A 14005-nucleotide genomic window follows, 5' to 3' on the forward strand; every position below is an offset into this window, starting at 1 on the left:
CCCTGGGCGTGCTGACTCCCCCAGTACTGCCTGCCCTTGACTCAGCGGCACGCCTGCCAGGGTTGCGCCAGTTCCTTCCTGCACGGGATCCCGTTTGCATCACCAGATGTGGGAAGGGGACCCTGGTGCCAGGAGGTCCTCAGATGCCTCGCTGAGGCCCACCGGCCGGCCACCCAGGCAGAGAGGCCCCTGTCTGTCTGCCTTTGGGGCCAGAGCCCGCTTCCAGCCTGCTGACCACCCCTTGTGCCCCGCCTTTCCATGTGGCAGTGCCAGGGGGCGTCTCAGGTCCCCAGAGACATTGGATGAGGAATGAGCTCTTCACAGTGTGAGCAGTGGAGGGTGTCTGGCTGTGACAGGGGCGTCCCCCAGGACAGCCTGTTGTGGGAATAGTCCCCGTTCTGGGAGGATCTGGGCGGCTTCCCAGGGGGCATCCCTGGTGGCAGAGCACAAAGGAGGTCTGGGGGGATGGGCAGTGAGCTGCCGGGGGTGCTGAGGAGTAGGATGGGGGGAGCATTGGGATCAGGGGGAGCCCTAGGATGGGGTGGGGAGCACTAGGTTGAGGGAGCCCTAGGAATGGGGGGGAGCGCTAGGATGGGGAGGGGCGCCTGTCCCCACCCAGCATTGACACACGGATGTCAAACTGTTCACTTAAAAAAAATGTACTGGGGCCGGGCGCGGTGGCTCGCGCTTGTAATCCCAGCACTTTGGGAGGCTGAGGCGGGTGGATCACGAGGTCAGGAGATCGAGACCATCCTGGCTAACACGGTGAAACCCCGTCTCTACTAAAAATACAAAAAACTAGCCAGGCGTGCTGGCGGCGCCTGTCGTCCCAGCTACTCGGGAGGCTGAGGCAGGAGAATGGTGTGAACCCGGGAGGCGGAGCTTGCAGTGAGCCGAGATTGCGCCACTGCACTCCAGCCTGGGCCACAGAGCGAGACTCCATCTCCAGAAAAAAAAAAAAAAAAATGTATTGAGGGTATAATTCCCACAACACAAAATAACCATCTTACAGCAAACAGCTCAGGGGCTTGTAGAACATTCACCATGGTGTGGAAACCACCACCGCTTCTAGTTCCGGAACATTCTCATCAGCCCAGAAGGACGCCCTGCACCCATCAGTGGTCCCTCCCCATCCCCCTCCCCTCAGCTACCCGCACACTTTCTGTGTCTGGATTTGCCTGTCTGGGTACCAAGTATCCATGGAACCGTGTGCTGTCCCATCGGGATGCCCCAGGCTGGTCCACCGCGGTCCCATGGCAGCGCGAGGGCTCACTTGTTATTTCCCATTAAAAAAGTCACGGTCCTCACGGGTCAGCTGCTCACCTTCCTCGGGGCTTGAGCTGCCGGACCAGAGGGACATGCCCCTCCAGGAAGACTGGGGGAACTGAAGCACCAGGCATTTTGAGGCTGGGTGGTGGGGGCCCTTCCAGTGGGGGTTCCTGAATACCCTGTGCCTCAGGCCCTGCCTCCGAGGGGACCCTGGACAAGCAGAGAGCACGGACAGGCGTCAATGGGGGGCAGAGCTCATGGGAGCACAGGCTCCAGGCACCCCAGGCACCCAGGGCTGTTGTGAGCCCACGGCCATGGGAGCCAAGCCCAGGGTGGGCTGGGGGCTCCATGGACAGGGCTTTTAGAAGTGGCTGTGATCTAGGTCAGGAATGGCCATGGTGGGTGACTCTGCAGACCCCCGGGGAGGCGTGAGCAGGGTCCCCCTGGGCTGGTGCCTTGGGTGGAGGTTGGAGGCCTGCAAGGGGCTGGAGGATGTGGAGAGAAGACAAGGGATCGGAGGGGCTCGGTTTCCTCAGGGAGCTGGGATGGGTGGGTGGGGGAAGGAGTTATGTTTCCCATAGGGCCAGGGAGGGCCGGGGCAGGACCGCATGGGGAGCTGGTTTCAGCGGTGTGTGGTTGCGAAACTCCTGGGCAGCCTGGTGAAGACGTAGGGTGTGGGGGGTGGCCACCTGGCCTGGTGAAGACATAGGGTGTGGGCGGTGGCCACCCGGCCTGGTGACGGGGCTGGAGGCTGCGTCGGTGGGTGATGTGTTGGGGTCAGGGAAGGGAACCTGCACCAGCTCAGGAGAGGAGGGTCCAGCCCAGGATGGGTGGGTTGCGGACAACGGAGAGGGTGCCCAGAAGCTGGAGGAGGCTGGCGGGGCTGCCCTGGCCCCGGAATGCAGCTCTCAGGATGGCCGTCCCTTTTGCTCACCAGTCATGGGACATATTCAACCCAGAGCTCTGCCAGGGTGCACCCAGGACAGAGCCTGGATCGCTGCCCCATCGCTGGCCTGGCCAAGGCACCTCCACCCCTGGTCTCCGTGTCTCCCTCACCTGGGGACACCTCGCCAACTGCCCACCTGGGGGCTATTCCCAAGCATCCTGGTGTCGTCCTCACTGGCAGGGTCATCTGCTCCTTGGATACTCAGGTGGGCTCTGCTGGCTCAGAGCAGGACTGTGGACACAGGCAAGGGTGTCCGTGTGTGTGTGCGAGTGTGTGCATGTGCGAACGTGTCCACGAGTGAGCATGAGTGAGAGCGTGTGTGTGTGCATCTGTGACAGCACATGCGTGTGTGTGCATGTGTGAGAGCACATGTATGAGAGTGTGCATATGTGGACATGTCCATGAGTGAGCATGTGTGAGAGCGTGAGTGTGTGCATTTGTGGGCATGAGTGTGTGCATGTGTGTGAGAGCACGTGTCTGTGTGTGTGTGCAAGTGTGTGCCAGTGTGTCTCTGCTCCTTCCCTCCCTTGCCACAGGCACCTCAGGACATTGGTGTCCCCTCCCACACTGTATTCAGTGCCTTCCATTGGGGGATCCCCAGGGCTCATCCCCAGGTACCTCATCCCAGAGCCATGTGTGGCTTCAAGTCCAGCCAGTCATCCTGGAGGCTGGTACTGGTCCAGAGGACAGTCCCTGTGTGCTGGCCTGGGCTGTGGTCTCGGGCAGGGAGGGTCCCTGTGGACTGGGGTGGGCTCCTCCCAGGACCACACCAGGTGCTTTGCAAGGGACCGGGGGCTTTGGGACTGCAGGTCAAGATGGAGGAGCTAGTGGGAGGCTGAGCGTGGTGGGGGCAGCGCAAAGTGGACGGAGACCCCAGGGCAGGTGGCCATTCTGCGTCCAGCGCGGCTCTGTAAAGGCAGTAGTGATGGGATCGGGTTTGAGTGATAATCAACTACAATTATACATCGTCTGATTCTAAATGCAGTGCATGCTTGCTGTAGAAAATGTGAACGTGCAGAAGGCAACCAACTGGATTTCTACCTCCCAAGACAAACACTTCATTCTTTGGTGTATTTTTTCTCAGCTTTCTTCTGTGTTTTTTTGACAAAGTTGTGATCAGGATTTGTAAACAGTTCTATGTCCTGCTTTTTGTTTCTACCCTTACTGAGGGTAGAGGGAAGAGAACCAAATGGCGCATGGTGACCGTGTGTAATTTCCTTAGTTCTAACATCTGTATATGAGACGTCAAAGCCCATCAAATATGTATATGCACATCTATCTATACCCCACGCCCTACAGCCACAATAACACGTTTCCCTCACGCCCTGGTCTTGGGCGCCCTGCACGTCCTGCTTCTTTTCCTTAGCATAACATCGTTGCTATCATCCCATATGTTTAAAACACCTTCTTTTCTTTGAGACAGGGTCTTGCTCCATCACCCAGGCTCGAGTATGGTGGCACAATCTCAGCTCACTGCAACCTCCACGCCCAGGCTTAAGCAATCCTGCCACCTCAGCCTCCCGAGTAGCTGGGACCACAGGCGTGTGATACTATGCCTGGCTAATGTTTTTTTTTTTTTTTTTTTGTATTTTTAAATGGGATTTTGCCATGTTGGCCAGGCTGGTCTCAAACTCCTGAGCTCAAGCAATCCACCAGTCTTGGCTTCCTGGGATTACAGGTGTGAGCCACCTCGCCACCTCACCTGGCCTAAAACATAGTCTTAAACTCACTTTTTATGGCTTATTTTGCAGATATACCATTGTTTTTATTTCATCATTTTTTCACTGTTGAACATTTAGGCTCTTTTTTACTTTTTGTTTTTGAGATGGAGTCTCGCTCTGTCCCCCAGGCTGGAGTGCAGTGGTGCGATTACTGCAACCTCTGCCTCCTGGGTTCATGGCATTCTCCTGCCTCAGCCTCCCGAGTAGCTGGGACTACAGGTGCCCACTACCACACCTGGCTAATTTTTTTTGTATTTTTAGTAGAGATGGGTTTTCACCATGTTAGCCAGGATGGCCTCAATCTCCTGACCTTGTGATCTGCCTGCCTCAGCCTCCCAGAATGCTGGGATTACAGGCGTGAGCCACCACGCCCGGCCTCTTTTTTACTCTTATAAATACCACTGCAATGAACATCTTTGTGCAAATAGCTTTTTCCATCTGTGGCGTTCACTTTCTCATTCTTTATTTGTATTCTGGATGCATGTGCCCTCGAGGTCATTTTCTTTTTTTCTTTTTTTTTTGAGACAGAGTCTTGCTCTGTCACCCAGGCTGGAGTGCAGTGGCGTGATCTCGGCTCACTGCAAGCTCCGCCTTCCGGGTTTCACGCCATTCTCTTGTCTCAGCCTCCCGAGTAGCTGGGACTACAGGTGCTGCCACCGCGCCCGGCTAATTTTTTGTATTTTTAGTAGAGTCGGGGTTTCACCGTGTTAGCCAGGATGGTCTTGATCTTCTGACCTCGTGATCCGCCCACTTCGGCCTCCCAAAGTGCTGGGATTACAGGCGTGAGCCACCATGCCCGGCCAAGGTTATTTTCTTAGTGTAAATTCCCAGATGTGGAATTACTTGGCTGGAAAGAAGGCAGGTCTCCAGGCTGTTCTGCTTTAACACCCACCAAACTGCCGGGGCCGCCGGTTCTGATTTACTGGCTTCTAAAAACTCCCACTGTCTGGAAGCTGGACATGTTATAATTCTGCATTTCTTTATGATCAAGGCTGGACATCTTCTCGTGGATTTTGGGCAGTTTGGTTTTTTGTTGTTGGTTGGTTGTTTTGAGACGGCGTCTTGCTCTCGCCCAGGCTGGAGTGCAGTGGTGCGATCTTGGTGGCTCACTATAACCTCCACCTCTTGGGATCAAGCAATTCCCCTGCCTCAGCCTCCCGAGTAGCTGGGATTACAGGCCTGTGCCACCACGCCCGGCTAATTTTTGTATTTTTAGTAGAGATGGGGTTTCATCATATTGATTAGGCTGGTCTCAAACTCCTGACCTTGGGTGATCCGCCCGCCTCAGCCTCCCAAAGTGCTGGGATTACAGGCGTGAGCTACTGTGCCCAGTCTTGTTTATGTTTGGGTTCTTAAAGTATTAGTTAATTTTCACTAATTGTGTGTTCTGTGTAGTCATGACATCAGCTCTTTGACACATTTTTTGTAAATTGTTTTTTCTGGTTGGCTGTGTGCCTTTAATTTGAGGGCTTTTATCGAACACACTTTTTCTTTTTTTTTTTTTTGAGATGGAGTTTTGCTCTTGTTGCCCAGGTTGGAGTGCAGTGGCACGATTTCAACTCACTGCAGCCTCTGACTCACGGGTTCAAGCAATTCTCCTGTCTCAGCCTCCCGAGTAGCTAGGATTACAGAAACATGCCACCACGCCCAGCTAATTTTTGTATTTTTAGTAGAGACGGGGTTTCATCATATTGATTAGGCTGGTCTCGAACTCCTGACCTCAGGTGATCCGCCCGCCTCAGCCTCCCAAAGTGCTGGGATTCCAGGCGTGAGCCACCACTCCCGGCTGGGACAGACGTTTTTATGGAGTCAAAGCCTTCAATCTTTTCTTTTGTGATCCCTTCCATTGCTTTTAGCTTAAAAATCCTTCTCCATTCAGAAATCTAATAGTCACCTATTTTCTTTTAAGATGTTGTGATCTAACTTAGAATCATTTAATCTGAAGTTATGCAGTCAGGCTTTTATTTATTTATTTATTTTTTGGTGGGGGGAGTCTCGATCTGTCGATAGCCCAGGCAGGAGTGCAGTGGCACAATCTTGGCTCACTGCATCTTCCACCTCGGGAGTTCAAGCGATTCTTCTGCCTCAGTCTCCCGAGTAGCTGGGATTTCAGGCATGCGCCACCCGGATATTGCATTTTTAGTAGAGGCAGAGTTTCACCATGTTGGCCAGGCTGGTGTCGAACTCCTGACCTCAAGTGATCCACCCACCTCGGCCTTCCAAAGTGCTGGGATTACATCCGTGAGCCACCACGCCCGGCCTGCAGTCAGGCTTGTCATGGAGCGTGGAATCCTCTGCACAGCCAGGCCCAGATTTTGGCGGGTCTGTGCCCCAGCACTGTGAGGTCCTCATTGTTGTAGCTTCTGACCTGTTAATCCCTAGAAGGGCAAATTTCCTGTCTGTGCTTTCTTTTTCCACCCTGTTAGCTTCTTTCACTGGGGAGCTTCGTCTACGGCAGTGTCTCTAATGGGCACCAGCACGTTGGACTTTGGGATTCACAGGAGTGAGCTGGGCTCTGACTCTGCCACACTCTTGAGTGTGGATTTGATTAAGACAGAAGCTTTGGCCGGGCGCGGTGGCTCAAGCCTGTAATCCCAGCACTTTGGGAGGCCGAGACGGGGGGGATCACGAGGTCAGGAGATCGAGACCATCCTGGCCTACACGGTGAAACCCCATCTCTACTAAAAAATACAAAAAATTAGCCGGGCGAGGTAGCGGGCGCCTGTAGTCCCAGCTACTCGGGAGGCTGAGGCAGGAGAATGGCGTAAACCCGGGAGGCGGAGCTTGCAGTGAGCTGAGATCCGGCCACTGCACTCCAGCCTGGGCGACAGAGCGAGACTCTGTCTCAAAAAAAAAAAAAAAAAGACAGAAGCTTTAATAACAATGAAGGCGAACTCCTCCTACACTGGAAATGTGAATGGCTGGGGGGGGGGGGGGGGGGCACTGAGAGTGGGTGGGGGTGGCTCTTAAGGGAGCCCTGTGGGCTCCTGCAGGCCCCCTGCCCAGCCCTCTTGCCACTCTGTTGTTCCAGCTGCAGCAGCCCTCCCTGGGGGTACCTCCAGGGGCCACTGTGTCCTCTCGGCCACCCAGAGGCCTGCTCTTCCCTGACAATGTGGCCACCCTGTCCCAGAGTTGCGGCCACATTGCTCCAGGTGTGAACACCTGGCCAGCACAGAGCAATGGGGAGGGCAGTGTGGGGGCTGGGACAAGGGGCCTTGACCTTTACCCCCAGGCTCCCATCTGCAGCTTTGCTGATCCTGACCCATTTGTGGGTGTGATTTGGGGACATTTTGGGGGCATTTTTGGGGGGTGTGGGCCAGGCTGGGTCTGTGCAAGAGATCCTGGCTGTTGGTGCCACGGAAGCTGAAGGAGACTGCCTCGGGGAGGGAGGGGAGGGGAGCGAGCCTCGAGTTCCTGGAGGGGTGCATGGAGCCACTTAGCAGGAAGCTTCCTGAGGGGCCGAGCGGGGACAGGGGTGGGGACAGAGAGCCACACCTTGTGTGCTGGCCACCCTGGCCACCCATCCCTGCAGGAAGGCAGCTTGGGCGGAGGAAGCATGCAGGGGCAACCCTGGGCCTTGTGCTCATCTTGGGTGCACCTGCCGTTGTGGGGTGAATGGCCGGGAACCTTGGAACCTCAGACTGAGCTGGCATGTGGGGATCACGCCCACACCCATGGGGCATGCCAGGCACGCCCAGTGGGTGAGCAGAGCCTGGAGCCCCGGACAGGTAGGGCCCAAGGTTCTGGAAGAGGCGGTGTGGGTGGAGAGAGTGGAGGCCTCGCCTTACCCTGTGGGGATCACACCCCGTGGCCACTCACCATGGGGCCCCTGGACTCCACAGAATCCTGGCCTTATCAGGGGTGGGGATTGCTAACTGTGGGGCGACATGCTGAGGAGACAGACTGTGAAGCCAGAGGGGCCAAGGAGGCTGGAGGACCGGGTGTGGCCATGGGAGGCGGGGCTGCGTGGACACAGGAGGTGGGGGCTGCATGGAGTCGAGGGGAAGTGCATTTGGACCCAACACAGAAAACTTCCTAGCTCTCGGCTTTGACCAGGGCCACCCTGTGCTGCAGTGAACACCCGGTCCTGGGGACAGCCCTGTAGATGCTGGACCAGGTCAGGTGATGTGTCCTGGGACTCCAGGGTCTGCACAGGCTGCCTGGGACCTGGGGCTGCTGGAGGCAGCTCCGGCCTGGGACGTGTGCAGGTTGCGGGGGTGGGGACTCGCCGAGCCAGGTGTGCCCAAGGGCTTGGGCTGTGGGGCCATCCTCAGGCTCAGCCAGGCCACTCTCGGAACTCTCTCATGGCCTTCGAGGGAGGACCGAGTTCCGGCAATGCTGCCGGCTGCGGCACCCCAAGCTGGGATCCCTCAGCTCTGCCCTGAGCAAGCGCCATCCTGGACCATGCCTGTGTTTTGAGCTGAGGATACGCTGTGCCTGGAGCTGGTCTCCCTGTTCCTCCATGCGTGGTCCAGCGTCCCGGGAGCCTCCTGTCCTCTCCACCGCCCGTGTAAAATGGCTGAGAGTGCCACCTGGTGGGCGTGAGGGTCGCGCTGACTGTGCGTCCATGCCTCGGTGGAAAGGGTGGTTACAAGTGAAGTGGACTTTGGGGGATGGGGACAGGGGAGCTGGCTGGCCGGGGCGGGGCGGGGCCGGGTCCTCACTGCTCAGGGGGACTCACAGGTGAGGGGCCACTCCCAGGAGGGTGGGAACAACTCAAAACCGGCAGCCTGTTGTGGGGGTGTCTCTACCACAAACACCTTCTCTTCCCTGCTCTTGGCCCCCTGCCAGCTCCCTCCGGCTGGCTCTGCCTCTTCCCACCCCAACCTCTCAGCAGAGGCAGCACTCCGGAGCCAGAGAATGGCCAAATTAGACATTAACTTTGAAACTGGAGGCTAAGGCGGGAAGATGGATTGAACCTAGGAGTTTGAGACCAGCCTAGACAACATAGTGAGACCTGTCTCTACAAAAAAAATGTAAACATTAGCTGAGAATGGTGGTGCAAGCCTTTGGTCTGAGCTACCTTGGGAGGCTAAGGCGGGAGGATTATTTGAGCCCAGGAGTTTGAGGCTGCTGTGAGCCGTGATTGCACCACTGTGCTCCAGCCTGGGTGACAGAGCGAGATTCTATCTCAAAAAGAAAAGAAAAGATAGAGCGGGCCCAGTGGCTCATGCCTGTAATCCCAGCACTTTGGGAGGCCAAGGCAGGTGGATCACCTGAAGTCAGGAGTTCGAGACCAGCCTGGCTAACATAGTGAAACCCCAGCTCTACTAAAAATACAAAAGTTCTCCGGGGGTGGTGGTGGCGGCAGGTGCCTGTAATCCCAGCTACTTGGGGGGCTGAGGTGGGAGAATCACTTGAAATGGGGAGGTGGAGGTTGCAGTGAGCTGAGATCATGCCACTGCACTCTAGCCTGGGTAACAGAGTGAGACTCTGTCAAAAAAGAAAGAGAGAGAGAGGGAGGGAAAGGGAAGGAGGGGGAGAGAGAGAGAGAGAAAGAAAGAGAAAGGAAGGAAGGAAAGAGGAGAGGAGAGGAGGAAAAACTGGCACCAGAGGCCTCTAGGGTTAGCCTGGGCAGAGTCCTTGAAGCCGACCTGGACCTGCCCCCTGCACGTCCAGCCACGTGTGCACAGCAGATGTGCCCTCGCCACCCCCACCTTGGGACCAGCTGGTGCCAGGCCTGAGCCACTGCATCTGAGTATGGCTTTGAGGATTGATGGTGGCCCTCTAGGGACCAGCCCAGCCACCAAGCTTTCTGTGGCACCCCCACCCTCGCTGGGCCCGTCCTGTGTCCCAGGAGGCACAGGAGTTGGGGGCAGATACCACAAAGGCTTTGCTTCTGAGCCCCTCGGAAGGGCCGCTGTGTGAGTTTCCTCTGGCCGCTGTGGCCACTGACTACAGATTTCATGGAGTCAATTATTGTAGGTTCTGGAGATCAGAAATTGAAAGTCAGTCACTCTCTTTTCTTTTGGGGGGGACAGAGTCTCACTCTGTCGCCCAGGCTGGAGTGCAGTGGCGCAATCTCAGTTCACTGTAGCGTCTGCCTCCCAGGTAGCTGGGATTACAGGCACACGCCACCATGGCCGGCTAGTTTTTTGTATTTTTAGTAGAGACGGGGTTTCACCATGTTGGCCAGGCTGGTCTTAAACTCCTAACCTCAGGTGATCCACCCACCTTGGCCTTCCAAAATGCTGGGATTACAGGCGTGAGCCACCACACCCGGCCAAAAGTCACTTTCATTGGGTACAGTCAACACAGTGGAGGCTGGGCTCTGGGGAGAGTCCACCCCTGGCCTTTTCAGCCCCTTGCATCCACGGCTCACAGCCCCCACGGCCCCCACGGCCCCCATGGCCTCTGCTTCTGCAGTCACTTCTCTCGTCTCCAGTTCCTGCCTCCCTCGTCCAAAGACCCTCGGGATGACCCTGGCTCGCCTGGCAATCCGGGCCAATGGCCTCACCTCAGATCCTTTCCTTAATCCCGCCTGCAAAGTTCCTTTTGCCGTGTAGGGCACTCAGTCTCATGTTTTGAGGATTGGGAGGTGGACAGCTCTAGGGGCGTTACTCTGCATACACCAGGTGCCCTCTTGCCGAATCTGGGGAAATTTGAGAATCAAACTAAACAATTATAGTAACACGTTACAGCTCATTGGAATGAAAAGGAGCTCCTAAGTGTGATGTAAATAAATGGGAATGATAGTGTCTTGAGCACTGATATGAAAAAAGCAAGTGGGGGTGAAGGCCCTGTCCTCCCTCACGGCAGAGTGCTGACCAGGAGACGCAGCAGGAACAGTAGAAATAGTCACCAGCCAAGCCAGGTGGCACGTGCCTGTCACATCTGTAATCCCAGCTACCCGAGAGGCAGGGCAGGGAGGACTGCTTGAGGCCAGGAGTTCCCGGCTGCAGTGAGCTGTGATCGCACCACTGTATTCCCATCCGGACAACACAGTGAGACCCCATCTCTAAAACAAATAGAGTCACCCTCTGGGGGTCCCAAGAGTGGCTGATTCAGTGCCAGTGGACAAGGCTGGTGGACAGAGGACTCAAGGGCTGTGATGATCCTGGTGCATTTTACCCCGCATGGGTGAGGCCCTGGTTCCTTGTGTGGACAGTGGCCTTAGGAAGCCACAGCGTGGACACGTGTGTGCATGCTGGTGTCACAGTGTATCCACCGCAGGCTCACACAGGCACCCTCCAGCCCAGCTGCAGAGGAGGCAGAACTGCTCCCATTCTCACGATGGCCAGGGGCAGTGCAGCGGAGGGTTGGGGCATCAGCAGGGGTCACCAGGGTTGGGGGCGGTCTGCTTTGAAGGGACCTTTCAGTGTGGCTGCTTTCTTGGGCTCTCGTAAGGCCTGCGGGAGGACCAGGGACTGCAGTATGGCCAGGCTGGGCTTGGAAGAGCCTGAGGGCCGCGCGGTATGTGTGGCAGCAGAGGGCCGGGCTTGGAAGAGCCTGGGGGACACTGTGCAGCGTGGGTGGTAGCAGAGGGTTAAACAGTGGGATGCTGGTTTAAATGGGCTTTCAAGAAGTTTCAGAAACAAAGTCATGTGCAACTTGTGTTTTCCTGGGCACAAGCTTCTGGGCTGTGAGGTCCCAGATACCCCTTCTCGCATCTGGGAAGAGTGAGGCATTAATGAGCGGGACAGGCAAGCAGACCCCACAGAGGCCTCCCCACCTGCTCGTGGGGCTAACCCCAAGGAAATAAGTGGAGCCTTCGCGTGGCTTGTGGAGGGGGGCAGGCGTGGCGTCTGGAGCAGGGTATGGAGCTGGCAGAGCCGGGCCACCCTTTGGGTGTGCTTGTGACATCCCTGAGCCTCGGTTTTCATACTTGTAAACTGAGGATGATGATACTGAGCAGGCCGGTAGTGGGGACTGAGCCAGGGGATGTGTGTGCGCATGTGTGCATTCATGTGTGCGCCTGTGGAGTTGTGTGTGCGCGTGTGGGTGCAGGTGGCTATGTGCGCGTCTGGGTATGTGTGTGTGCATGTGTGTGGGTGTGTGCGCATGTGCGCACGCACGTGTGGGTATCTGTGTCTACGAGTGTATGGGTATGTGTGTGTGGGTGTGTACGCACGTGTGTGTGCGCATGTGTGGGTATGTGCATGTGTGTGCACGTGTGGGTGTGTGTGCATACGCCTGTTTGGGTATGTCTGGATGTGTATGTGTGCACACGCATGCACGTGCATGTGGGTGTGTCTGTGTGCATGTGTGGGTATGTTTGCACACGTGTGGGGGTTGTGTGCGCATGTGGATGTGTGCATGCTGGTGTCGGTGTGTGCGTGCGTGTGGGTGTGTGCATGTATGACTGGGGGTGTACATGCGTGTGTGTGTGCGTGTGTGGGTGTGTGCAAGTGTGTTGGTGTGTGCGTGTGTGTGGGTGTGTGTGCGTGTGCCTGTGTTGATGTGTGCGTGTGTGTGTGCTTGCATGTGTGGGTGTGTTCGCACGTGTGTGGGGGTGTGGGCTCGCATATGTGGGTGTGCATGTGGGTGTGTGCGTGTGGGTATGCTCGTGTGTGGTTATGTATGTGCACGTGTGGATGTGTGTGGTATGTACACATGCATATGCACGTGTGCACGTCTGTGCGTGACATTTATGTCTTGGCCCATGTACAGTGTGTGCACACGGTCACAGGTATGGTTGCATGCATGCTACGTGTGCATGTATGTTTCATGTGTTTGCATGAGGTGTGTGCACATGAATGTTTCATGTGTTTTCACGCATGCACATATGTGGGCACCTATGTGTGCTGGATTGTTACAACTGTCATGGTGCCCAGGGTACTAGGCCTGGCCCTTGGCATCTGGGGTCAGAGCGTGGTCTGTCTTGCAAGCTGACAGCCAGTGGGGCCCCGGCAGCAGGTGTCTCTGACGAGGGCACAGAGAAGGTTCTGGGAATGCAGAGGTAGCGGTGGGTGCATTAGGCTGTGGGTGCCAGGGTGGCCGAGAGCAGGTGGGCCTGAGGGAGCCATCAACCTGCGGCTGAGAGGCTGTGGGAACCCCCTCCTCAGCCCAGGGTCCTCTCGTGGCCATGAGGACAGGGCCTGTACTCGCTGGTGTCCTGGACAAACCACCTCACTTCCATGGGCCCCAGTGTCCTCATCTGCAAAGTGAGATGGCAGTAATTCCTTTTTTTTTTTTTTTAAGGCAGAGTCCTACTCTGTTGCCCAGGCTGGAGTGCAATGGCACAATCTCAGCTCACTGCAACCTCCACCTCCTGGGTTTGAGCAATTCTCCTGCCTCAGCCTCCTGTATAGCTTGGATTACAGGCTTGTGCTACCACGCCCAGCTAATTTTTGTACTTTTAGTAGAGATGGGGTTTCACTACGTTGGCCAGTCTGGTCTCGAACTCTTGACCTCAAGTGATCCACCCAAAGTGCTGAGATTACAGGCGTGAGTCATCGTGCCCCGCAAGGGGGGTAGTGATTCTGATGAGGGAGGGTCTCTGGGTGGAGCTTCGGACAGCCGCTGTCAGATGGGATCCACTGTGGTTTCTGCGGCTCTGGGCGCTGGCGGGGGTTCCAGAAACCGCCCGCTTCTGTGGATTGAAAAGCCTGCGTGCCGCCTCTCCTTGCAACCCTCTGGCTCTGGCTGGCTTGTGTGGCCACCCCCCACACCTACACATCCACCTTCAGGGGACGTGGCCTTGTGCTCATGGGCAGGCCTGCCCAGTGCCCCTGCCCACCTCTGCCCTCCACTGAGTCAGCACGTGGTGCTGAATGACCCCCCATGGCCGCCCAGCACTGGGACCGGGGCCTTCTAGAGGGGAGGGGGGACTCAGCAGGGCCGTGCCCCAGGGCCAGCTGCCTCAGTGCGGGGGAGGACGGGGGCTGGATAGGGTCTTGGGGCGGGGGAGCCCAGGGTGGCTGAGGTGGGGCCCGAAGGGGAGGTTGAGGGGGAGGCTGAGGTCGGGCCTCCTGTTTGCCCAGCAGGTGGCCTGTCCAGCCCCAGGGCTCTGCCGGCTCTGAGGACAGAAGTCCAGATCCTGGCCCCAAAAGGCCACAGAGAGGTTCCTTCACTCACCCAGTGTGTCCCATGAGGGAAAGGCCCGCCAGGAGACGGGCCAGGAGGGCGT

At 56.8% G+C, this 14005-nt stretch overlaps 2 protein-coding genes across 7 annotated transcripts in view; one reads left to right on the plus strand and one right to left on the minus strand.

The window, feature by feature from the left end:
* The window catches only part of NDUFAF8 (NADH:ubiquinone oxidoreductase complex assembly factor 8), a 269205-nt gene that overhangs the window by 101639 nt on the left and 153561 nt on the right, over window positions 1-14005 (minus strand). Inside the window, exon 1 of one of the 6 annotated variants that reach the window (XM_050764117.1) lies at window positions 1140-1143. The exons of the other annotated variants lie outside the window; for them this stretch is intronic. The gene's annotated coding sequence lies outside the window, so the exon portion shown is untranslated. Of the gene's footprint in view, window positions 1-1139; window positions 1144-14005 lie in introns of those variants that run through there. 6 annotated transcript variants of the gene reach the window in all.
* AATK (apoptosis associated tyrosine kinase) overlaps window positions 1-14005 on the plus strand; it is a 46174-nt gene that overhangs the window by 14367 nt on the left and 17802 nt on the right. The window lies entirely within an intron of this gene.

The sequence above is a fragment of the Macaca thibetana genome, chromosome 16, assembly GCF_024542745.1.
Source record: "Macaca thibetana thibetana isolate TM-01 chromosome 16, ASM2454274v1, whole genome shotgun sequence".
Lineage (NCBI taxonomy): Eukaryota > Metazoa > Chordata > Mammalia > Primates > Cercopithecidae > Macaca > Macaca thibetana.